Source organism: Lissotriton vulgaris, chromosome 2_1 (genome assembly GCF_964263255.1).
Source record: "Lissotriton vulgaris chromosome 2_1, aLisVul1.2, whole genome shotgun sequence".
Taxonomy (NCBI): Eukaryota; Metazoa; Chordata; class Amphibia; order Caudata; family Salamandridae; genus Lissotriton; species Lissotriton vulgaris.
The window spans coordinates 250,889,846-250,915,621 of record NC_141687.1 but is presented as its reverse complement, the minus strand read 5'-3'; the positions used below and the strand labels follow the sequence as shown (position 1 = coordinate 250,915,621).

At 41.8% G+C, this 25,776-nt stretch overlaps 1 pseudogene; it reads right to left on the bottom strand.

Annotated features, from left to right (window-relative positions):
- The window catches only part of LOC147729924 (CDK5 and ABL1 enzyme substrate 1-like), a 74,627-nt pseudogene that overhangs the window by 14,361 nt on the left and 34,490 nt on the right, over window positions 1–25,776 (bottom strand).

Here is a 25,776-nt window from a genome sequence, read left to right as displayed (position 1 = left end):
AATTTAATCAGGCCCAAATGCTACTGGGGGTTTCAAAATGGCTGGGCTGTATGTGATAGCCAGGAGGCTGTACATCAGACGTGCTGTACATCAGACCTGCTGCACAGAGAAGGAGACGCCAGGAAAGTATCTTCAGAGCTCGCATCACCCTGTTCCAGCAGACCAAGGAGGAGATCCATGTGAACTACAGGCTGGATGCAGACAGCATCCTGGACGTAATAGAGGAGCTCAAACCCTTACTAGAACACCCCACACTCAGGGCACACACCATTCCCACCCATGTACTGGTCCTGTGCTCAGGGGGTGATAGCCACAGCAGGAGGGGTCTCCCCGAGTTCACTGTCGTGCTTCTTCCACGCTTTCCTTGATGCAATAGTCCAGAGGCTGCATCACCACATCCAATTCCCCAGCACACACCAGGCACTAGATCAGATGAAGCAGGATTTCTACCAGATAGCCCAATTCCCCCACATATTTGACTGCATAGATGGGACCCATGTCGCACTCTCCCCCTCATAGAATGAGTTTGTGTTCAGGAACCGCAAGTCCTACCATTCCCTGACCATAGAGGTAGTGTGCAATGCCAAACATGTCTACACTGATATTGTTGCTAAATACCCGGGCAGCACACACAACTCATTCATTTTTCACCACAGTGGAATAAACCGCTGACTCACAGATGGCAAGCTTGGTGAGGGCTACCTGCTAGGTACATGCATGGCTTTAAAACACACAATCAGTAAAGGTCTGAAGTGGCAGGACAGTGTTTAACCTAATTCTTGTCACCCTGAAGGTGACAGTACATATGCTGTACGTGACTATATCCTGACTCCGTACCTGAATCCAGGCACTACAGGGGTTACAGAGGTCTAACAGCGCCCACAGAGCCACATGCTGTGCCATTGAGAGAACATTTGGAATCCTTAAGAGCCATTTCCGCTGCCTCCATAAGAGTGGTGGAGCACTACAGTACAGCCAGAGACATGCGGCAAAATCGTGGCCACATGTGCCATGCTACACAACATCGCCACCAAGAAAGGCACCCTAGTGGAGCTCAGAGATTCCGAGTCATTTGATGAGGAGGGCCCAGCTCCATGGTGCAGAGCAGCAGGTGGTGTCGGGGCGGCATCGGGGTGCCAGAGACGAGGTGAGATCACACAGAACTATTTCTAGGTGAGTAATAATGATGCAATGCTACAGATTGGTGCACAACTGCGTTTTTTATTTCCTTAGGTGCAGGAACACCTCTCTTACACAGCCTGAAGTACACCTAATGTGTGTCACCATTTCTTGCACATGTTAGCCCCACAGTGCAAAGATGTTTCTCATACATAGGTCAAGATGCAATGTGTTGCCTCACCCATTGCCATGTGCCACTGATGCCACTTCATCTCCTGTGGGCACCCCCTGTTGCCCCTTGCTCCGGGTGTCCACTGCCCTCCCTTGAGTCATCGGGTGTACTCCTCTGCCGTCTGTCCTGGGGAATTGGTGGAGTAATGCTGCTCCTGCTGGACTGATCCTCACTCTCCAAGGAGCTATGGGGTCCTGTGCCACCTGTGGCAGCAGCCTGCAGCTGGTCCACAGGCATTCGTGACCTGCACCAGGCCCTTGGCAACATCCCTTCATCCTACTTCTTTTACCCTTCATCCTGCTTCTTTTACCCTGTCTGGTCTTCATTTTTGTATGCATCCTCACCTTCTGCAATTAATTCATGTGTTTCAAGTAGTGCTGTGAATGTAAATGTACACATTAATTTGGTGTCCTGCCTCGCATTGGTAATGTAATACAGTTCTCAGATTTTGAGTTACATGAGTACTATCTGTCTGTTTTTTGCCTTTCCTGAATTACTCATCCTGATTTCTACCTTGCTGTGTCTCACTGCTCCACTGTTTGGTGCATGTGACTACATCACCCATAATGCATTGCTGGGTGTGCTTGTTAACATGTACTGGAGTTGCATTCATGTTTAGTGTCTGGGTGTTTCCTGAGTGTGTGAGTGAAGTGGTGATGTTTCAGGGGAGTAATGGCATGCATGTTACCTTGTCTGGTGTTTGAGGGGTTGGAGCTGTCCAGGTCAGCCACACCACAGACACTCTCGGGCTGATGGGTGCCCTCCACCAACTCCTCAAGGGGCATAGACTCAGTTGCAGTGGATGTTCCCCCACCAGTCTTCTTTGCCTCTGCCAACCTTGATTCCACCTTTTCCTTCGATCTTTGGCGCATGTCATACGACCTTTTGCAGAGGTCCTCCACAGTGCGGAGGGTCACGCGATGGCATTCACCTTCTCCTGGATTTCATGCCAAATTTTCCTTTTACGTGCCTCTGGCACACCTAGGGATTTCTTTCCTAACAGGAGCTCGTGGCTGACTACCATTTCCCGAATGAGCACCTCCTACTACCTCTCACTAAACTTCTGCTTACTTTTTCTTATGTTCTCCTCCTGCTGCTTCTCTTTCTCCTGGGGATCAATTTCTATTTCTCTCACTTGCAGTGCACAGTTCTCATCCTCTGCTCTCAGCCCCTCACTCAGCTTCTGGCAATCAGGTGCAGCATGGGCAGTCAAAACTTCCTGGTTGTGATGTCATCAAGCTGCACCTGAATTGCCGATTCATCAAATTGCGATTCCTTATTTGCGATTTTGCAATGAAAGAATCGCAAAATAAGTATTTGCATTATTCTGAGAATTTCTGAGAATCGCTAAAATTATATACATCTGGTTTTGCGATTCTCAAAACGTGATTTGCTAAAAATTGCATTTTGAGAATCGCAAAAACCAATTTTGATACATATGGCCCACAGGGACTTTTTGTCATTCACCCTGACAAGGATTGTGTTTATTATTTGAGTGGGACTTCCAACCCTCTCAACTGATAGCTCAATTTCTTACAGGTGGTCTCGTATTCAGACAGAAAAATACCAATACCATCATGGCGAGCTTTGATAAATCTGTATCACCAGTTTGATTGTAACTCTAAATTAGGCCCAGAAACAGTAACATTTCTGCGTCAACTGAGCAAAAAAGCATCTCAATAAAAAAGCCATTGACACCACCACCAGGCCCATCAATATCAGTCTTCATTGAAGCCTGAAGCTCAGGAAAATATTTTGACCTCACATTCCACGGAGAGCACTCATTTAACGTTTCCTTGAGAATATTCTTCAGAGAGACTGTAGGTGCATGATTATGGCCAAATCACTAAGAGTAATCTAATCAGGACCAAACTTCGATTTCTTTTATGCAAATGATTGCCTTTTGAATCGTTCCAGGCCACAGCTCGTTTTGCTCCCTTTAACAGCTGCCTCCTCCTTTACACCCTAGGTCCACTAATCTGAGAGAAGGCACTTCAGGGGAAAGTCTAGACCTGTCACTGAGGCTTCAAAAGTTTTAAGAAGTCTCATTGACTTTTTTTTTGGGTTGCCCCATTCGTCTCAGTTTCATCTCAAGAGGGAGACAGGAGATGTTTTCACTCCACTATCACAACTGGACACAAATCACCAGAGATTCTTCGGTCCTTTAGGTGGCACAAAATGGCTGTGTCCTACAGCTCCTTATCCTCCATGCAGGCCTCTTCCGATCCAGCCAGTATGCTAGGAACATCTGTATACGGTTACGTGGCTCCTTTTAGGAGCAATAAGGCTAGGTCAGCCAAAGAAATGTGCTTAGGACATTACTCACTCAATTTCCGCCTGATGCAAAAAGCTAGACTTTCCATTCTGTCCTGTACGTCCGTAAATGTTTAACCTTTTCCTGCCCCTACTGAGGCCGACTGTGGTTCAGACCCATGCGGATGTCTGAAGTGACAACGGGCTATGTTTAGTGAAAGTGCAGAACACTTGATTATAGCGCATTAAGGCAGAAATAATCAGTGAACCCTTACGTATCTCTTCTATGTCCACTGGATTGCGCAGAAGATGCTGGGGTAGATGCCAATGCGGGATATGCTCAGGGTGAGAAGGACCAGAATACCAAGCGATGTGCGAGCAATGTCTGAGAGCTCTGCCATATGAAGGCGGCGGAGGATGGAGGGGGTGACAAAGACATAATCTATACAAGAATGGGAGGAGTGTACATGAGAGTAAAAAGAGTAGTCCCTCACCCCTGGATGTTTATAACGCCATGCCTCGATCAACCAACAATCCTCAATGTTCCTCTTAAGCCTTGCGGACATAGCCCCTGTAGTCTGCTATGTTGCGCTACTTCTATTTAGGGAAGGGTCCCAGGCGAAGTTAAAGTACCCGCAAACTATTATATCATCCCCCACCCCCTCCAGTTGCTTCTGCATGATATGTTGGATATACGTGTCTTGGGAAGTCTTCAGGTATACAGATTGAGCAGCGTCTGTTTTCATTGCCCTCGAAGTAGTTGAAGGAGCAAATAATGACCCTCTCTTTTCTGAGTTTCTTTGACTACAGAGGTTTAAAAGCTGGCTTTACAGAGGATGCCCACTCCCAAAGTTTTAGAGGTTGTGTAGCCCAGTGTCGCTAGGAGTATTTCAGATGCGTCATGCGGTGTAGGTCGTCCTTTACCAAATGGGTCTCTTGAAGCATTAGAACATCTGGATCATGTTAAAACACATAACGCCAGATTTATTTCCACTTGTTCTGGGAATTTAAGCCCTGTACGTTGAGGGAGAGCAGCTTAAGATCACCTATGGTGTGTGTGGGCATGACGTGTGCACTGAAGGGGTTGCTTGGGTGGGCTGGGAGTGGGACAAAGATGTGCAGGCTGATCAGAATGGAAAAGGGTGTTCCAGCTTCCTATGCCCCCTGGCATAGCGGCGGTTAGGCCCTGCTCATTTGACCCCCATGTTTGTCCCCCTGTGATAGGGCACTTTTCACCCTAAGTGGGATGGGTATTCCCAGATGTGGGTCCCTTGCTCACTATGCAACTGGATTCAAGCTAGCTTGGCTGATGAAGGATAATACCCAGAAACCGGTCCCAGGATGCTTGTTTCCGGTCCCGGGAGCACCTGGCTTGGAAGTTAGGTCTGTATTCTTCCCATGAGGCACAGGGTCAAGACTGATTTGCATATGGCTGGGTCTAAACTGGAGTGGCATGGTGAGCAAAAGAACGATGGATTAAACCCAGATCTTTTGACTGGGGGTGAATGTATGATTTATTCAGTATTCCATCCATCATTTGTTTGCTTAGCACCTTTAGATCGTAGTGCGTTCAGACAGAGCCAGCAGTTGAGTGGACAGGGGAGGAGACCCTGCTGAGAGTGCGCAGAGGATTGATAATGTCATTTTTTGCTTCTTGGGATGTTAGCTCTGTGTGATGTCTGTTTGAGCGTCGCTGAGGGACCGTGGCCCACCGAGGCCTAAGAATATATGCGAAACAACAAGGACCCCCTGATACAGATCAATTTCCTGGGTCAAGGCAAATAGCATGTGTGAGTAAAATACCCAGGCAAATTTTTGAAACCAGCTAGCACATGAAAAGTGGCTAAAGCCACATTAAAGAAATGATAATACACTATTGTTTGTACACATTAGAATACAAATTTAATACTTATTGCAATCACATGATATTCAATAAAATCAATACATAATTATACACACAAGATAAAAAGATTTTTTATAGCATTATAGCATATGCATGTCTTCAATCATTTAAGTAGTTCATCATTTTTAAAATTATTGGATGGTTTCCTGTCTCATGTCTACGCGTTTCGACACTTTTACGTGCCTTCCTCAGGACTGTACCATCGTGCTGTAAAAGATATTTATAAAAAAGATATTTTTACAATATTATATTATTGTGTACAAAACAACTAGTATACTGACTTTTAAAACATGTGCTAGATATTGGTTGTCTACATAAGTTGATAATACCGCTTGTAAACATCTTGGTGTTTATACAAGGCTGCCATGGACTACATAAAATACAAAGTATAACCATGTCTTTCATTCAGTTTTCATGTATAACATTGATAACAGTTATTCAGTTGTAAACTATTTCATTTGGATAGTAACATACTGTTCATTTCATTCTCATGATTATGGTATATGTATCAGACACCTAATTATAACAGAATAAAGAAGAATAGAGGGGAGAAAAGGGTTCGCAACCAGGTTGATGAGAAAGGGCAACAGAAAAGATGTAAGTGTATTTAGGTTCAATAAATAGCAGTGTGTTTGTTCGATAAGATAAAAAATGAAAAGCCATGAGATTTTTTTGCTCCATATTGGCTGCTATGATAATATCCTAATCTTCATTATGCCACATAAAATATAATACCAGATACCGCCGTAACGCCGCCATTTCCGGTCCGCTTTAAACAACACGAATACAGGTAAGAAAGATTGCAGCCATACACGAAACGCGTAAAGCCGTTCTTAATCTTTAGGACATAACGTTAGCGCTGCTTGCTTTGTCGTTTTAGATCGTAAGTGCTGCAAAACCTCTGGGAATAACCTGTGGCTATCACTGTAGCAGGTCGTGCACTGCGGAAGACTAAATAGGTAAATAATAGAGTCACGTTTATGAAGTAAAACCGTAATAAATCCTGTACACCTCCGGTGACTGGTGAACATATACTTGCTTTTCTATAGATGTGTGACTACTGCTATCTTTAATTCGTACTGGACACATAACGAATACGGCACCGAAAACTAAGGAAAATTAAGGATATCTTTTAATACGCGGTAAGGAAATGACGCAGGTAACGTAAGGTTAATAGAGTAAATAGGCAATTAATTTGTATACTTTATGATAATATAGAAGAAACATTTTTACATTATAAAATGCTTTATACTGGAGAGAACATAAAATAAATGTGTGTGCAAAATATAAAAAAATAAAAAAATAAATCCTATTTAGTGCAATACTACCAGCGGTTTGTTTAATATATTAAAAGTAAAGAACACGTGCTGCAGTAAATAAAGTGGTCCAATAATCAGTCAATTCTGAAGCAGCAGATATTTGCTCCTGTTTCTTTATGAATAGGGAATATAGAATTAACCATTGTGACTGCTCAAATATGAATAAGGTGATCAACTGTAGTAAGTGTAGGTTCATGTTAGGAAATAAAAATGTTTAATGTTTACTCCAATAAACTGAATTTGAAATAACACTACTGTTTGAATAATTGGGTTCACCTTATCCATCCACAGTGATCTTAACATTTGAACTGATTAGAATAATCCTGTGCTGCTAATGAAGTAGCCTACTGAATATTGGAAAATCTAAGTGACCACTAAATCATTATACTGAGTTTGAAAACCTAGTCAATCTGAGCCTCGCTTTAAAGTCGGGTAAGAATACTCATTTAATGTGACTACCAACCACATCTTCTTTAGTCTCAGGAGTTAATCATTGAATAATGTCTCCAGATTGCAGATCCGGCTTTCATCGATACTCATATCTATCTACACGGCATCTTGGCATTTACTCTATTTTTATCTAGTCTTATAGGTAAGCTTATTTGACATCTATAGACATGAATGTTTAATATAGAAAGACCGTTAAAGAGGTATAATAAAAGCAAAATAAAGAGATTCCCTAGACCATAATAGTAAATAAAAGGATGACACTAGAAAAGTGAGATATGTAAATTAGGCTTCTGACAACATTAGAATATGCTAAAATTATACCCAGATATAATAGGGTCCATCATTATACCACATGCAAATTTATATTTTATGTGGCATAATGAAGATTAGGATATTATCATAGCAGCCAATATGGAGCAAAAAAATATCATGGCTTTTCATTTTTTATCTTATCGAACAAACACACTGCTATTTATTGAACCTAAATACACTTACATCTTTTCTGTTGCCCTTTCTCATCAACCTGGTTGCGAACCCTTTTCTCCCCTCTATTCTTCTTTACTCTGTTATAATTAGGTGTCTGAAACATATACCATAATCATGAGAATGAAATGAACAGTATGTTACTATCCAAATGAAATAGTTTACAACTGAATAACTGTTATCAATGTTATACATGAAAACTGAATGAAAGACGTGGTTATACTTTGTATTTTATGTAGTCCATGGCAGCCTTGTATAAACACCAAGATGTTTACAAGCGGTATTATCAACTTATGTAGACAACCAATATCTAGCACATGTTGTAAAAGTCAGTATACTAGTTGTTTTGTACACAATAATATAATATTGTAAAAATATCTTTTTTATAAATATCTTTTTATCTTGTGTGTATAATTGTGTATTGATTTTATTGAATATCATGTGATTGCAATAAGTATTAAATTTGTATTCTAATGTGTACAAACAATAGTGTATTATCATTTCTTTAATGTGGCTTTGGCCACTTTTCATGTGCTAGCTGGTTTCAAAAATTTGCCTGGGTATTTTACTCACACATGCCACCGAGGCCTAAGATCACGTCTTGAGGAGCCGAGGAGGGGTGGAGCCGCTTGTGCCAGGGGGTCGTCTGTCCAGTTATCCCAGTAGTGCTGTGGCCTCTGCCAGGAGAGTGACAGGGGAGAGATCCTGATAAAGCTGGATAGTGTGCCCTTGAAATTTAATCTCTGACTTGTCCCAAGCTGCCTGCATGATCGGTTTGTTTCCTGTAAAAAAATGCCTTCTGGTTAGGATATCTAGTCTGCTGTCTATGCGGCCTGCCCTCACGGCAACTCAGGGAGCCCGCTTTAAGGTGGGAGGGGATGTGTCCTTGTCACCCCAGACCACCTGCAGGAGTTCCGCTGTGAACATCATTATGTTCGTGCCTTCTGCGCCCGCTGGGACCTCCTGTATGTGGATGTTGTAGCGGCGACTCCTATCTTCTAGGTCTTCGTGTTTGGTTTGGAGCTCAGTGTGTTGGTCCTCCAATGAGTTGATGCGTCTCCACAACATCTCCTGATCCTCTGATCTGGCGTGTCGACCATCTGCTCTAGATCATCCACTCTATCTCGAATATCAGACACCTCTCTCCGTATGTTGCGAAGGCCCGATTTAAACTCTTCATTAAGTGAGGCGATGTCAGTCAGTACCTCTTGTAGAAAGAGGTCCATATACCCCTGGGTGATTGGCGCCGAGGGCTCCCCCCACCTCCGCAGGTGTCGGAGTTTTGGAATGCATTACCACTTCCGGCTGAGGGGTCTTATTTCAAAGAGACATTACCAGATTGTCTTTGGTTGCCTTAGAACATGGCATAGCAAGGGACAAAGTTGCCAGAGGCACCAAAGAGTGTGATACCCTATTTCAGTTCTCGACTGTGCAAGCTCTTGCCTGTGGGGGGGCGCCATGCGGGACACCAGCAGACCTCAGCCGCTAACCCAGCCGTGTGTTGTCACTGTCCATTCCAGGCGATTGGGGCATTCTACGGGAGACCAGTCAGTGAGGACACCCCCTTGTCCTCAGCAGTCTGCCCACGGGTGCAAGTGTGTGTAGATGATGGATTACAGCCAGACTCTGCTAGTTCAAAGTGGGAGATAGGGGTAGCTGCGTACTCTCTACCTGTGTCGTGATTGATGGGAAGCACCCACTTGGCTCCGTATGCCGGCACGTGCCTTGGTGACCTGACCCCCTGGTTGTGTGGCCCGCTTGGCCAGGTTAGTGCATGCAGTTGTACCCCCCGCTTCCGGGGCTCCACAACACTCCACCTCTAAATATTCAGTGAGCCACCGGGCCCCCACCCCGTTTGCACTTGTTTGCACTCCCTGTGCTGCAATGGGATGATGCTCCACCTCGAAGTGCCCTCATGTGTAACCACGGTTTTTCAGCCCTGTTCGGTTTGCATGTCTTCTAACATAAGAGTTTGCGATTTACCTGCACTGGAACTTTCACTGGTAACTGGGGAAAGTGTTAAACCCACATCCTTATATTGTCTTCATTTTTGCCTTCTTTGATTTTTTGTAGGAGCTTACCCCCTGACGAAGGGCATTCATCATGCCCGAAATGCATTGGGGATGACTTGCACCTTATTTTACAATGCTTCATTAATAACGCTACAACATGAATGATGTGATTAATTCATGAACTCGTAAATATGATTATGATGATCTAAATAAAAAATCTCATTGCATCAACATCTTAAACTTTGATCTATCTTGATTTGAATTCAGATACAGGCAGTGCACTTGAGGGACATTTCCCAGTGGGAAACGCAGCAGTCTCATCGAACTTCATGTCAAGGTTCAGAGGATGATACCTCACTGTATGCCAAATAAATTAGTGTATTTTTCACACACAGCAAATTTGAATTCTAGATTACCCCGCGGCGTGCGGGATCCATAACACATTGAACTTTCCAAAAGTGGCATTTACTAGACTGTACTTTAAAATCCAACTTCAACATAAGTGGGATATTAACTTGTGAGTCCAGAAACACCAAACTTGATAAGGCTATCTCTTCACAATTGGGGATTACACTTAGTAGATGCAATAAGGTAATTCCAATGTTATCCTATGGGAGAGATAGGCCTTGCAGTAGTGAAAAAAGAAATTTGGGGGTTTTCACTACCAAGACATGTAAAACTTAAAAGTACATGTCCTGCCTTTTAAAAACATTGCTCCTCGTCCGGTGGGTTACACAGGGCTATCTTGGGGGTGAGTTATATGCACAAAAAGGAAAGGTTTAGGCCTTGCAAGAGGGTTATCTTTGCAAGTCAAAGTGGCAGTGTAAACTGCACATACATCCTCTGCAATGGCAGGTCTGAGACATGTTTAGAGGACTCCTTAAGTGGATAGCGCAATGAGTGCTGCAGGCCACTAGTAGGATTTAATTAACAAAATATGCCAATTGAGTTTAAGCCAATGTTACCATATTTAGGGGAGAGAGAACCAGCACTTTAGGACTGATTAGAAGTGGTAAGGTATACAGAGTCCAAAAGCCGGCAAAAACAATGAGGGAGGTAGGCATAAAGTTGGGGGAAAACCATCCTAAGGCTGTCAGGTCTACAACGTACCATAGAATATTCCCCAGCAGGGGCATTTTCTCCATTATGATTCTGGGCTGCACCCCACTGAAATTCCTACACATTTCTGTAAACTACTAAATAGATCACTATCTGCCCCACCTCGCACTAAAGCAGGAGATCGAATCCAGGCAGTGAATCAACTTTTTGAACTGTGATGCATGACACAGGGCTTACGGTTCTAAAGCCCTTCATTGCCATTGTAGTCTATGGTAGTAACCACTGTAGGCCAGTGATGCTTTCAGCATCACAATTTCGGGCATCAGTGTCTCCGTCGCTGTGTGCGTGTGAGGGTAACCATCTGCCATTCACAGGTATAAGTCCTACCCTCCCCCTTTTGTCACATGTAGGAGTGGATGCAAACTTGCGAGTTGGTGTCTTGTCCTCGGTAATGGTAAGTGTTATAATGCTAATCTTGTGTTATGTATATTGTGCTGTGACCCCTGGTCACCTTAACCTCACCCAGTGTGACACCATGGCCACTTTATAAGTAGAACTGCTGTACTTGATCCCTCATGAAATTGATCCAAAAGATGAGCAGAGTTTTTGTTACCTTGCAAATTTACTCCAAATATCAGAGTCAAGCACAAAGCATATGTGCTTATAGTAAAGACAGTTATTTGCTGTATGGCAATAAAACTGGCTCTATCTTCATGCCATTAATATTAATGCCAAAACATGGATTGTTACGAACATGAATGTAAAAAAATTAAGACAAGCATTTCAACAATTTAGTTCTTCTTTCATTTCATGTTGTACTTAATTTGGCATTCGAAAAGAGTGTTAGCTATTTTATCATGTTGCGTTTCTGTATCTTTTTCTGTGCATCTTATTACTTTTGCATAATACATACCTTGAGCCATGCCAGGTATTTATGACGGCTTTGACGAGGAGATCTGAGGGTGAAGCAAAATCAAAGTGCCTGTCAATGGGTTGGCCTCTCTGCAGAGCACACAGAACAATTGTCATGTAATCCAGTTTTAATTGAAATTCTGTGGAAATGTGTGTGAAGGGGGCACACATGTCAAAATATTTACATGGCAAAAGGAAATCAATTTCTTAAATGTGAGTGGGTGCAGTATATGTTTGGAAGTGAAGAAGTGAGGGAGGTGTGCAGAAGTGCATTCAGGAAAATAAGGATAAGAGTGCTGAAGAGGAAAGAGAAGCGGTTGAAGATGTGCAGATGGACGAGATATGCATAGAAAATGGGCATACATATCTAACATAAAGTGCATATAACTGCAGGCGAAAACTCCATCCACAGCCCTCAATACTATTTTATTCACAGACTCACAATTTCAGAATCAAAACATTTCCAGAATTAATTATTTATACAAAATCATTGCTGTTACGCCTTTATCTTAACCCCTTAACTGCTGCTCCCCCGTGCTGATCCCTTTTCGCACTTAGGGCTCCATTATTTATCTTCCAGACAAGGTATCCATGCCAAATTTGCATCCTTTTTTCCCCCCAAGATATTGAGGATTTTAAAAGTTCCCAGGAGTTGTGGATTTTCATAGAGGAGACTGAAAAAATGAGAAAAATATTTCAAAAGTTTGAGTTTTTTAAAAAAAACAAATAGGGGAAAAGCGCATCAGATAAAAGTGTCTGTTTTGTTTCCTTAAAATGGCATTCCCAAACAATTTACTGTACTAAAGTCACCATCTTCTCAGCTTTCAGGACCATGCAGGGCTGAATCAGAAAACCAAATTTTGTCCCACAGTTTTCTCATTTTTTTAAGAGGTAGCTTATTTTACATATGTTTTGTGCTCTTGACCTACTTCTAGTTTGTGGTGAGTACCAGTGTAAAACCCATGGGTGTTCCAGAAAAGATACAGATTTCTAAAAAGTAGATAGAATTCCAAATGTATCAAGGGGTCACATGTGTAGATCCCTCAAGGTTTTCCCAAGGAAAATAAATGTTGAAATAAATAAGTATTGAAAAAAAGTAGAAAAAAAGAGACATCTGTGACAACATTTTCATCAGTAACTTTTAGTCACAATGACTGATTGACAAAAGCAATATACCATTACATCTACTAGACACTTGTGGGTGTGGGGATATATAGGGTTTGTAGGTTCTCTAAGAACCTAAGGTACCCAGAGCCATCAACTGAGGTACACTGTACAATGGTTTTTCATTGCGTGTATAGGCCAACTCTTATAGCAAAATAGGCAGAGTGAAAAGTATGTATCAAGAAAACAAATGTAATTTTGAAATGGGCACAAAATATAAAGTTCAGGAGCAGGGGTTATTTCTACATTTCGGAATTTGTGGATTCCCATACTTGTGTATGATTTAGAGGGTATTTTTCAAAATGTCATCTTTTTTTTTAACATATGCTTACATTTAAAAGGCACAAATACAGCTAATTCCAATTGGTAACAATAAATGTTCTACTATGCCATGCTTTCACAAGTCTCCCGATATAAATGGTACCTCTCCTTTGGTGGGTAGGCCTATTTCCGGGACTGGAAACGGCCCAAAACGCAACATGGGTGCAGCACATTTTTCCAATGAAAATTGACCCTTTTTTTCCAAAGTGAGTAGCTCCACATTTTGAACTCTAGCTCAGCTAGCACCTATGGAAACCTGGCCAACCTGCACCTTTTTGAAACCTAGACAACCAGGGATATCCAGTGAAGACTTACTTGTGTGGCTGTCACCACGTTTTCTTACCCATAATCCCTTGTAAATCTCAACCTTTCACCAAAAAAACACATTTCCTCCAAGTTCTCTGATGGAAAGTTCTGGAATCTGTGGGGAGCCACAAACTTCCTTACACACAGTATTACCCCAAGTCTCCTGATAAAAACGGTAACTCACTTGTGTGGGTATACCTAGTTGCTGAGACAAGAAACGGCCCAAAACGCAACATGGATGCAGAACATTTTTTAACTGAAAACTGACCCTTTTATTCCAACGTGGGTAGCTCTACATTTTGGAACCTGACTCAGCCGGCACCTATGGAAACCTTGCCCACCTGGACATGTTTAAACTTAGACAACTAGGGGTATCCAGGGTGGGCTGACTTGCGTGGCTATCATCATGTTTTGTTACCCAGAATCCCTTGTAAAACTCAAAGGTTCACTGAACAAACAGATATTTTCCTCTCATTTCAGTGATGGAAAATTCTGGAATCTGCAGGAAACCACAAACTTTCTTCCCCCCAGCATTCTCCCAAGTCTCTTGATAAAAATGGTACCTCACTTGTGTGGGTGGGCCAAGAGTTCACGACAGCGAAGGTCCCAAAACATATTGTGTCGACATCAAAATTATCTATTACAAAACAGCCTGTTTTTGCAAGGGGGCACCTGCGTGTTGGGTCCTGGGCTCAGCTTCATCTAGGAAAATGTACCAAACCCAGACATTTCTGAAAACTAGCCACTCAGGGGAGTCCAAGGAGGTGTAGCTTGCATGGATCCTCTATTGTATTCTTACCCAGAATCCCCTGCAAACCTCAAACTTGGCTGAAAAATATCACATTTTCCGCACACTCTGTGTGGGAAAGTTGTGGTATCACTGGGCTGGCACAAATTTCCAACCACCCATTATTTACCCAGGTCTCCCGATAAAAGTACTCCTTCACCTGTGTGGGTGGGTCAAATACCCATGACAGGGAAGCGTCCAAAATGTATTGTGGAGACATCAAAATTATCTGTCACAAAATTACCTGTTTTTGCAAGAGTAGCATTTATATCGGGAGACCTGGGGAATGCTGGGTGTTAGGAAAGTTGTGGTTGCCTGCAGATTCCAGGACTTTCCCTCACAGAAATGCAAAGGACATGTGGTTTTAGGCAAAGCCGTACAGGGGATTCTGGGTAAAAAAAAAAACGGGAGCGAGCCACCCAATTCATGCACCCCTGTACTCCCCTGGTTGTCTACTTTTTAAAAAGTGTAGGTTTGGGCCATTTCCTACCACTGGCAATAGACCTACCCCAAAAAGGAGGTACTATTTTTATCGTGAGACTTGATGGAATGCTAGGTGAGTCGAAGTTTGTGGCTCCCCGCAGATTCCGGAACGTTCCCTCAAAGAAATGCAAGGGACATGTATTTTTAGGCATAGTTTGAGCTGTGCATGAAATTCTGGGTAAAAAAGCTGGAGAGAGCAACACAACTCATGCACTCCTGTACTCCCCTGGTTATTTACTTTTCAAAACGTGCAGGTTTGCCTAGGTGACAGCTAAGCTAGGGTACAAAATACCCAGCTAAACATAATGACAAAAATAAAACACAAAAAAAACAAGGAGTTCTTACAAAGGACCATCTTACCACCTCAGATATATAAAGTTAATCCTCTACTTGCGCTGATTGTTTTAGCACCTCCATAAATGCTTGGTTCAAAGCACAAATACTGATCAAAGTATCTAAATATTCAATCAATCAAAAGACTTTACTTGGGTAATCTGACCATAAAATTGCAATGTGCTGGAAATACATTATATAATATTTTACATGCAAATGTTTTTTTTTTTTAATAGACAGAATCATTTGCACAGCCCCTGAACTAATTTTTTTAAAATTGAAATCCAACTAAAATCTAAAATCTATATAAAAAAGCCTCCCAACTAAACAATGGGAGCAATGGCAGCAAAAAATACTAATATACCAATAAACTAGGCAATAGGGTCCGCCATGCTGCATATATATATATATATATATATATATATATATATATATATATATATATATATATATTCAACATCGTGGGACAGGCATTGGCAGGAGTGAGGGGACAAAGGGGAATGACTGCAACATTGGGGGCGTTGTGAACAGTCCTCTCCAACCTACCTGTTACTGTCACGGACCTATTGTCTTAAACTTCACCCCCACACCACCGACCAGAATTTTGCCGAGACTGTGCATGCTGGGAACTGTAGTTCCGAGGACTTAATTGGAGCTGCTCAGGTGTGCCTACAGCATTAGGGGGAGGAGCAAGGAGTGCAGTTTGTATTTTACACAGGATGGGAGAAACGAGGAAAGGACACGGTATTGGGCGCTGAGGAAGGTCGTTGAGACCGAAATGCATTCGCCGTTGCTGGCATCTTCCACAATAAAGCATTTGGTTCCTTCTGAACTCCCCTCCGGCCTCTGTCCTCTCTACTGCTGGGAAGAATTTCCACAATATATATATATATATATATATTTCCCAACAACTTGGCTCGTTTTGGTCGACCCCTGGCGAATCTCACATCGGTGCAGAATTCCTCGGCAGAGCCCCACCGAATTCAATCGTCCACACCTCCTCTTCAGGAATGAAAATACCAACGCGTTTCGCCGCCCACTGTCGGCTTGCTCACGGTAGATATTTACATTGCCCACTAACTTCCTTTAAGGAGTGGTTACTAAAGCCACGTGATTTCATTATGACTTCCTGTCACATTTGCTAAGAGTTATGGGTCTTGTAGTTTTTCCAATTTATCAGTTCTATTTACAAACACACAAAGAGAAAATTCCTCTCATACATGATATTTGTTAATAATGTTAGTCCTTATGTATATATTGTATCCACAATATTACGGTGTTATTTTGGCGTCATGGGGTCCTAAACATTTCCCCTATTGTTACCACATATGATCGTATCAGTGTAATCACATGCAATTGTAATTCATTACCCACTTTCGGTAGAGCTCGGGTTATCATTAATGTACATGGGGTATAGCCCTCCAGTGGGCCCATTCTACTTAATGAATGTTAGTCATGATTAGAGCCCTCCAGTGGGCTTAAACATTTTGACTTATTTCATAGCACCCTTAAGCCTGTCATTGCTTTCTATGAGAGGACTAGGCATTTGTGTGTCTCTGTTCTTGTGTGTTTCATCTTTGACCCATATTTGTTTGTGTTACATTCTGTGACAATGCAGAAGGAAAAGATTTTTTCTATTATATTTGTATTTCTCACATTTCCTGAGCGACTGTCATTTGAGATGTCATCAGTGATGTCATCAGTGATGTCACTGACCATGTCATGAATGATGTAATATGTGACATCATCAGCAGTGGATTGCGGGTGCGCGATATATAGTTAGTGCAACTAACTATATATGGAATTTCAATGGTTTTGTGTGAGTAAAATAAGGTTTTGTAAATGCGAATTCCTAACTATATATGGTCTATAACCTATGTTTTTTTCAGTGAATGTTCAAGGTTTTGTAAATGCTAATTCCTAACTATATATGGTCTATAACCTATGGTTTTTTCAGTGAATTTTCAAGGTTTTGTAAATGCTAATTCCTAACTATATATGGTCTATAGCCTATGGTTTTTTCAGTGAATTTATATATATATATACATATATAAATATATATCATCTGTATATCTATATAAATACAAACATAAATGCATGCATACATATACTTATATGCATACAGATGCATGTTATTTACATGAAAGTTGAAAAAACACTAATAAAAGCAAAGCTAAAAAGCCACCTCATTACAAACAGAATGGCTTTAACTTAAACGAGGGCGAGATCTATTGCATTTTCAATGCTTGTTTACTTTGGTTCCATCAAGAAGGCATTCAGATGTGTCACACATTTGCCATAAATTCTGAATGTTAGCACTCTAGTTGCACATGAAATAGAAGAGGATTTGAGAAGTCACTCAAAATGATCCCTAATTTTTCTTTCTGAAGCACTAATCATACTTTCTATGGCAAAATTAACCCCCTCATGTTGTTCCTTTTTAAATTGAGTGTTTTCAGACTTACCACTTCATTCCAATCAAGATGGCTTCTGGTGTGCCATACTTTTGTCATAAGTAAGACTGTTAGCGCTCTAGTTGTTCTTTAGAACACTCTGGGACATTCTGTCATTGGGCTATACTTGGGGTACATCTGGGTGATATTTGGGCTACATTTAGGCTCTTTTGTCTCTGGTGGCCATCTTGGGAGACTGTATGTCAGAATTTTTTTATGAAATTGAAGAGGGTTTGAGAAGTCACTCAAAATGTGCCCTAATTTTTCTTTCTGCAGCACTAATCATAATTCATATGGCAAAATATACCCCCTCATTTTGTTCCTTTTTAAATTAAATGTTTTAAGAGTTACCACTTTATTCCAATCAAGATGGCTTCAGGTGTGCCATACCTTTGTAATAAGTAGGACTGTTAGCGCTCTAGTTGTTCTTTAGAACACTCTGGGACATTCTGTCATTGGGCTATACTTGGGCTACACTGGGTGATATTTGGGCTACATTTGGGCTCTTTTGTCTCTGGTGGCCATTTTGGGAGACTGCATGTCAGAATTTTTTAATGAAATAGAAGAGGATTTGAAAAGTCACTCGAAAAGGGGCCCAAATTTTTCTTTCTGCAGCACTAATAATACCTTCTATTGCATAATATACCCCCTCATTTTGTTCCTTTTTAAATGAAATGTTTTAAGAGTTACCACTTTATTCCCATCACGATGGCTCCAGGTGTGCTATACCTTTGTAATAAGTAGGACTGTTAGCGCTCTAGTTGTTCTTTCGAACACTCTGGGACATTCTGTCATTGGGCTATACTTGGGCTACATCTGGGTGATATTTGGGCTACATTTGGGCTCTTTTGTCTCTGGTGGCCATTTTGGGAGACTGCATGTCAGAATGTTTTAATGAAATAGAAAAGGATTTGAGAAGTCACTCAAAATGTGCCCTAATTTTTCATTCTGCAGCACTAATCATACTTTCTATGGCAAAATATACCCCCTCATGTTGTTTCTTTTTAAATTAAATGTTTTAAGAGTTACCACTTTATTCCAATCAAGATGGCTTCAGGTGTGCCATACCTTTGTAATAAGTAGGACTGTTAGCGCTCTAGTTGTTCTTTAGAACACTCTGGGACATTCTGTCATTGGGCTATACTTGGGCTACATCTGGGTGATATTTGGGCTACAAATGGGCTCTTTTGTCTCTGGTGGCCATTTTGGGAGACTGCATGTCAGAATGTTTTAATGAAATAGAAAAGGATTTGAGAAGTCACTCAAAATGTGCCCTAATTTTTCATTCTGCAGCACTAATCATACTTTCTATGGCAAAATATACCGCCTCATGTTGTTTCTTTTTAAATTAAATGTTTTAAGAGTTACCACTTTATTCCAATCAAAATGGCTTCAGGTGTGCCATACCTTTGTAATAAGTAGGACTGTTAGCGCTCTAGTTGTTCTTTAGAACACTCTAGGAGGCTGCAGTAGAACACAAAGGAATCAACTGACAGTCTCTGTCCTTGTTGGATGTACATGTTTTACTGAGAATGTCAGACTTCACTTTCACATGACTGAGAAAGATAATGTGAATTTACAGAAAATATGCTTTCAGTTTAGCTTATAGATCCCCTTCCAAACCACTGTGGGAAAATCATGAGATATTAGTTTTCTTTCAAACAATATTTATGATATCACAGCAGAAGGTTTTTTCACATGGTAAAATCACCTTAGAACCCACCACAATTCCTAAAACGAGTATGGTACCATCAACAAATGATTTATAATGTAACTAAAGTCCTAAAACCCTCTATTAACTACAAAGCTTTTTAATGAGGTGCTATCATGTATATTGGTCCCAAGATGGCTGCCAACACTTCTTGGATGAAGTGCTGACAGCCAATCAGATCAGATGTGTAGTTAGGCTCCGCCCAGATATATATCTTTTTTTGAACCGAAATTACTCAAAATCCACTGGAGCACATATATTGAGACCTAGCAAAGGCACATCGGGCTAACAGTCCCTACAATTTTGCCAAGTTTCGTGCAAATCCATTCAGCCGTTCGAGCTAAAAGTGAGGCCAACTGCCCTATGGAAATGAACATGGGAAAAAATCGTTTTGGGACCCCCCTTTTTCTCGGCCCCCCCTTGATGAAACCTCCCCAAATTGTCAGGGGCTGCTCAGAAACAAAATGTTCCATTTTCCTGAAAATTTCAGCCAATTCCGTCCACAAACGCCAAAGTTATTAGACATAGAATTTTCAAAAATCCCATAGAGAAAAAATCCTAACTATATATACCTACTGGCGACCGCCAGTAGGTAATATATATATATATATATATATATATATATATATATATATATATATATATATATATATATATATATATATATATACAATATACAATAGGGGAAATGTTTAGGACCCCATGACGCCAAAATAACACCGTAGTAATCCCATAGAGAAAAAATCCTAACTATATATACCTACTGGCGACCGCCTGTAGGTAATATATATATTATATATATATATATATATCCACATTCTCACTTTTACCCATTTAGAAGAGCCATCATGCAGGTAGGTAAAGGAATCTTTGTTTTATTTTGCAAGGAAACAGCGCAGTGGAAGGAAACAAAGTCCAAATTCATTTATGAGCTTGGCGCATTTCATGCTGCATTAGCATTTCCTCAGAGGCTTTAGATTCAAACACTGCGTGAGGCACCAGCATCTTTTGTAATCCTTAACACCTGCCTCAATGGGCGTTGTCTCTCCCAGAGCCTGCTGGTATTAGTAGTGCTGTAAATCTTGCTCCAGTGAGCTGCCATTTCACAGTGTACCAATTTGAAAATATTAAAACCACAGTGGGTCTGGAAAATGTCACACTCCATCTGGGCTGCAAATAACACCTTGCAACACGACCTTCCTGCCCTTCACGCCGCTTGTCAAGTAACTGCAGCTCGGTCCACTTCTATGTTGCAAGACTCTTCCACGACCGGGAACAGCCGTCAAAAATCCACATTCTCACTTCAACCCATTTAGAAGAGCCATCATGCAGATAGGTAAAGGAATCTTCGTTTTATTTTGCAAGGAAACAGCGCAGTGGAAGGAAACAAAGTCCAAATTCATTCATGACCCTTACGTGTTTCATGCTGCATTAGCAATTCCTCAGAGGCTTTAGATTCAAACACTGCGTGAGGCACCAGCATCTTTTGTAATCATTAAAACCTGCCTCAGTGGGCGTTCAATCAATCAATCAGTGACATTTATAGAGCGCACTACTTACCCGTTGGGTCTCAAGGCGTTGGCTCTCCCAGAGCCTGCTGGTATTAGTAGTGCAGTAAATCTTGCTCCAGTGAGCTGCCATTTCACAGTGTACTAATTCGAAAATATTAAAACCACAGTGGGTCTGGAAAATGTCACACTCCATCTGGGCTGCAAATGACACCCTGCAACACGACCTTCCTACCCTTCACGCCGCTTGTCAAGTAACTGCAGCTCGGTCCACTTCTATGTGGCAGGGCTCTATATATGATTCCTCTACCTCGGGTGCCATACAGGTTCATATGATTACAGGACTTAAAATGTGTTCCTAAATGTAACCTTTGGTAGCACCCACACTTCATTATACCGTATCATACTGCATTTACTGACATCCTTATGGATAGATTTATCTACCTTATTTATGTATATGGCATTGTTCATCAGTTGCCACCTATGTTGCACTTCCTAATGTATTTTCAACATATAGTTTGTGCCATTTTTTATATTATATTAGCACTTGCACTTTTTTAGTTATTTCCTCCAATTTTGACAAGTCTTTAAATTAACTTGCTTCGCTTTATAATGTATGCGATTCAGAGATACATTTTTTCACCCGTGAGAGTTTTTTAAGCCACTTGGCTTTATTGTTGCACCTTGATGCATATGCAGTAAATTGTGACAACTAGGGGGACACTCACGACTATTGTGTCTACAATATTATATGTATTCTGTTAATGCTATTTTTATTCATCACGAAAGCAAGATGTTTTCTATGTCTATTGCAACTGTAGGAGTGGCTATCCTTGTATATGCACTATTTAAGACACGCCTCTATGTTGGCACGTCATGTGATCAAGACCGGGGTGACCCAGTCGAAACGCGTCATGCTGAGGAGGTTGTGGTGAAAATAAACAGCACTTAATTTTTCACGAGCCAGTTGTGTTCTGTACCTGTTATTGCCCTTCTAGACCTGAGGGGACAACGGACTGTTGCTGCAGGATCTGGTTGCATCTTAAAACGGGAAGAAGTACGGCTGTCTTCTTCCCTACGGACCCTCTCTCCATCAAGCAGTCTGTCTCGTGCAGTCGGCGTCGTGGTAGCGATTTCCTGAAGTAAACCGGACGTCGTATTCCCGGACAGCCCCCGGCCAGCCACAGAGTCAGAGAGCATCGCATCGGTGGATGCCGTGTGGGATTTGCAAAAGCATTCACAGAGTCGGAGGACGCCGCCGAAGGCTGAAGTAACTCCCTTGCGATAAGCCGAGCTATACTTGGAGAACTGGGCATTCTGAGTGGGTGGAGACAGAAGGCTCGCAATCCTGATATTATACAAGTTAGGTGGAAGGAGCATTTTTCGCCTTGAGTTTATAGTGCTTTAACCACTTTATATTTCATACTCACCGTGACCACCCAAGCTGACATGCTGTGAGATAGGGAAGCAGCGGTGGTCGCCATGTTTTCAAATTTACCGGATGTCAGAAGTAATCCTACCGGTACTACAGCGAACAGCGGGTTACAGAGAGACAACAATGCCAAAACACTATTAAAACAATTGGAAAAACTCCTACGTAGTGAGCTCACCAAATGGTGGGAGCGGAAATCACTGGAAAAATAGGTGGAGGCAGGCAGAGAGCCCCGAGGATTAAGAGTACTCATAGCCCCGTCATTTGAAAATCCTAATCCAGCGATGCTGAAGGAGAGGGCTTCCAACAATCTCGAGGCCTCTATGAATATGGTCAAAATCCTAGTGAAGTATGCTGCCATAGACCGTGTGGAAATATTGAAGCAGATAGAGGCATCAAATTAAAAACTTGAGGCACTTGATGACAAGGAAACAATCAAAAAAGGCAGAGAAGAAATAAATGTCAGGCTCAGTAAACATGAAGAAACCATAAAGACAAGAAAAATATACACATTTGCAAGGGACAAACAGGACTACGAATGTGGTCGTGTTTTTGCTTTCTCTCGCAAATTTGATACGGTAAAAAGGAATGCTATGACATCGCAGACAGATAAACAGATGTTGGGTGGCATCGCAAAACAGGACGGCTCCAATACAGATTTGAGCTCAGTACCCAGCAGTTCGGATTCTGATGACAGTATTCAGTTAAGGCAAGATTCTCTTGTACCTACCAATTATACACCTTCAGAAGAGCTGGGTTTTTAATCGAGGATCGCCGCCAGACATTGCGGCCAAGACCAGTCCAAAAGAAACCCGGAGAAGGCGAAACCAGAATCGGAAACAAAGGTGCAAACTCAGGCGCAAACAAGAGAAACAGGAGAGGCATAGCCTACCTAAAGAACTAATCTGCAATAGTTCAGGTAACAGCACAACCACTGATAATACTGCCATCAATCTCTCGGACATTGATCTTGACAAAGCAGAACTCCAACTTCTTTCTTTAGGTTTGGCTTATTGCCCCAATACCAATTTCAAATATGCACAAATGCGCGTTTACAGGGGCAGCCTCAGGCATGTGCAAGCTATGCACCTGCACAGGGCCACCAAACCCCAGGGACCGCCACGCCAATATATATCCTTAATATAATAATCCTCTGAGGATGGATACATATTTGCGTGGCGGCCCCTGGCAGGGATTTGGCGGCCTCCGGCTCTGTTCCACTTCCAAACACCCTGACCCCCCCCCTTCACTGGCCTCCGCGCTCCACCCCACCCGGACACCCTCTTCCGGGGCCCCCTACCTACGCTCCCTGCCCATGGCCGCCATGAGCCTAGAGCCGCCCCTGGCATTGATGTCTACAAATTTATCCTCAACTGAAATTAAGGAAATTTTTCAAACTTAAGAGCGCTGCGGAATCTGCCTCTACTCTGGCCACTGCCAATCAGCCCAGCACAAGATTTCAGGTGTCGGATATTCCTACTCTAAGAACTGTTCATTCTCTCAGCTCCAATTTGGACGACTCCATTCTTGATACTCAAACAGAGCTCCAACAGATGGGTATTTCCTTTAACAGCGCTATTAGCAGTCCCTTCCGTCCACCCTCCACCTTTGTCCCCATGATGCCCAAAGACTGCATTGATACTTTCCTCGATGTGGTAACTACAGAGTTAAAAGCATTAAACAAAAAAATCTTAGGCAGAACAAGGCGACAGAAATACAGTGACATTCAGTATTCTAAACTTATGAGCAAACTGAAGAAAGCAAAAAATGTAGTAATTAACATAGCCGACAAAGGTGGTAACATAGTCCTATGGCCAAGACAGATGTATTTGACGAAAGCTGAACGCCACCTGTCAGGTACAGCGTGCTACATCAAAGTCACTAACAAAGCCATCACGGACACTAAGGAACTGGTATATGGGATATTGTCGCAGTGGAAAAGGGAAGGATTACTAAGTAAAAATTAACACAGATTCTGGAAGAACGATCATCCAATCACTCTGATGTTTTATTTGATTCCTAAAATTCACAAGAATGAAACCCCGGTACCAGGGCGTCCCATAATCTCTGCTTAAAAGAGCTTGTTGGAAGTGACAAGTAAATATGTGGATTTCTATTTACAAGAAGTTGTGGTACTACTTCCCTCCTACATCAAGGACACTGGACACTTCCTGTCCAAGTTAAAAACAGTTAGGTGCCAAAAGGATTATCTACTAATAGTGATGGATATTTGTTCATTGTACACCAGCATCCAATACAGTGATGGGCTCTGAGCTGTTAAATACTATATTGACTCAAAGGGTGTTCACTGTTATAAACATAATGCCATGTTACTAAGAATGATTGAACTATATAATAATCTATTCATTTTCAACAAGGAGGTGTACCGGCAGGTGCGTGGGGTAGCCATGGGGGCGTGCTTCTCCCCCAGTTACACATGTTTACATGTTGGCTGGTAGGAGGAGCACCTTCTCAGACACACCCACGGGCAGCTGTATGGTGCACACATTGTTGAATGGTGGCGTTTTATTGATGACATCTGCATTATATGGAAGGGCTCTGTACAATCAGCTGAGAGCTTTATTGACACCATCAATGTGAATGATTCCTTTTTTTTTTTTTATATTTTTTATTGTAATTTTTCTGGCACACACATAACACAAGGTACAGGTAACTTAATGCATGTAATAAATCATGTACTAAATCAAAATTACTATCAAGAAAAAACACATATTAATACAAACAGAAACCCAATAAAGATGGAATTAATACATCAGTCTACGTTCGCAATTGATCTTTCTTTCCAGCGATGTATCGGTTCCCAAATTTTCCTCCCCCACCTTTTTTTCCTTTTACCTTTTTTCTCGAATATACCCTTTTCAAGGTTAAACGTCCCCAGTAATAAGGCAATCCACTGTTGCAAGCCCGGGGGGAGGGGATCGAGCCAAACTCTAGCAATCAGCAACCTGTAAACTGCCATCGCTACAAATAAAAATTCGCTATGAGCGCCTTCACAATCCCTAACTCCTAACATAATTACAGTTGGTGTTAGGGTTACATTTAAAGCAAGTGTACGGGCCATAAAATCCTCAATATCCTTTAATAAAGATTTTAATTTGGGACAGAGCGCAAATATGTGGATGCTATCTGCAGCCATGGCGTTGCATCGCCAACAGCTAATTCCTGAAGTTGCACCCCACTGTGCTATACGGTCAGGCGTATGATATAGTTGGTATAACGTTTTAAAATGTTGTGATTGTAGTGGGGCAGAATAGAAAATTGAGCAACCTAACTCCAAGGACGACTGAAAGGCCTCCCCTGATATCTCTAATTTCCCAGCCCATTTAATACCAAATCTATCAATGTCATCCTTCTTTGAACCAGCCAGCTGGGCATAAAAATATCGAATGGAGCACACCCCGCTTTGCTCAATTGTCTCCATGATATTGCTTATGCCAAATCCACCTGGCCCTCCTTTTTTCTTAAGAAAAAAACTCCTGATCTGCAAGTACTTGAAAAAACTATATCTTGCTATA